Source organism: Enhydra lutris, unplaced genomic scaffold (assembly GCF_002288905.1).
Source record: "Enhydra lutris kenyoni isolate GAN:26980312 unplaced genomic scaffold, ASM228890v2 scaffoldscaffold28, whole genome shotgun sequence".
NCBI classification, from domain to species: Eukaryota; Metazoa; Chordata; class Mammalia; order Carnivora; family Mustelidae; genus Enhydra; species Enhydra lutris.
The window spans coordinates 26,643,279-26,644,991 of NW_019154112.1; the positions used below are offsets into that span (position 1 = coordinate 26,643,279).

General features: G+C 40.8%; 1 pseudogene; it reads right to left on the reverse strand.

Annotated features, from left to right (window-relative positions):
• Positions 1-325: 325 nt before the first annotated feature.
• Positions 326-781, reverse strand: LOC111152498 (annotated as a pseudogene).
• Between the last annotated feature and the right edge of the window lie 932 nt (positions 782-1,713).

The following is a 1,713-nucleotide window of genomic DNA, read 5'->3' on the forward strand; positions in this document are numbered from 1 at the left end:
TCCTCTTTGCTTCATTTCCTCTGTCTTCACTGAAGCCTAGAAACCCTGCTAGGGTGGTTATCTGGGACAACCAAACGGCTAAGCTCATCTGTTTTCTGTCTCAAAAATTGTTATCCTCACATGCCTGATATCCATTTCCTTGGAGACTGTTATTTTCTATATATATCCGGTATGATTTTTGGTATATATAATTTTGGTATATGATTTTGGTATATATAATCTGATATGATTTTGTTGTTTATTTACTTTCAGGTAGGGGATTGCATCCATTTTTATTACTTGGGAGGAATTAGATGTCCTTTCTCCCCAGTTAATTTTTTTATAGTTTTATGGTTTTATTAACACAAATATGACATGCACAACAAGCTGTCTATTCATTTTCTTCACTGTGCAGCCTGGCATTGGGATTGGTGACTCTGATTGCCAGCTGGGCTGCTCTTTCCACAATAGCTTTGTGGTTCTTGGAGAAGATGTTGTGAGCAATCTCTGCACAGTAAGATTTATTGCACATCAGCAGCACTTCAAGTTCCTTGATGTTGTGGACTAGGAACTTCCTGAAGCCACCGGGCAACATGTGCTTTGTCTTCTTGTTGCTCCTGTAACCAATGTTGGGCATCAAGATCTGGCCCTTGAATCTTCTGTGCACCCTATTGTCAATGCCTCTTGGCTTCCGCCAGTTGCACTTAATTTTGACATATCAGTCTGACTGGTGCCGGATGAACTTCTTGGGCTAATGATTTTTAATGATCTTGGGCTTCACCAAAGGTCTGAGGGCAGCCATGATGACCAGTAACAGATGGCTGGGTGTCACCTCCACAGGCAGCGCCAAGGAAGAGAGGAGACGGTGGCGTGCAAAGGCTGATCCCCCCAGTTAATTTTTGCTATCACCCCTTGATTCTCTAAACCATTCTAGCTTTCTGCCAAGAAATTTCCTTTTCTCCAAGTCGACTTAATTTGGGTTTTTCCAACTTATGTCTAAAAAAATTATGATTAATAAACAGACAACAATCAAGTAACTTACATGGGTTTATAAACCAGAATGATATAGACAGAATACATTTATTCTGATTGATAAGCAAATATTTAAAATCTTTAGTGCATTTTTTTAAGTGGTAGGTCCAATTTAGGTTAAAATTCTGATGAAAGGAAACAAAATTATTATCTTTTCAAACATACATAAACTCTGGAGGAAAACCTGATATTGGTACCATAAAATCCACAGAAAAAGAGAAAATTTCCACCTCGGTTTTTGTGTTATAATTGATAAATTCCTTTGGTGCTTCTAGCAAATTTAACAGTGACCTAAATGCTTCATCAAAAGCAGAAGGAAGGTAATATGTAGGTTCATTAAGGTTTTAGACACTATTAATGTGACTATTGCCTGCCTGCTTGGACCCCTAAGAACTTTCAGTCTTAATAAACTTCACTGGATAGGAAGGTGATCTGGCTGCGACATCTGTCACCCCACCGATTGCCAGGCTTGATTAGGCTGATCTGGCTAGTTAATCGGGTGTCCCCTTTCTCCCTCACTGCTCCATGTGTGTCCCTCCCGAAGCTGTGCGCTCGGTCAAAGAGGACGACCTTCCCCGGTAGAGGAGAGGACCATTCTTCGGTCAAGGGTATACAAGTAGCTGCGCTCCCTTGCTAGAACCTCCAAACGAGCTCTCAAGGTCCATTTGTAGGAGACATAGAGTAGTCAAGCTTCCAAGACTC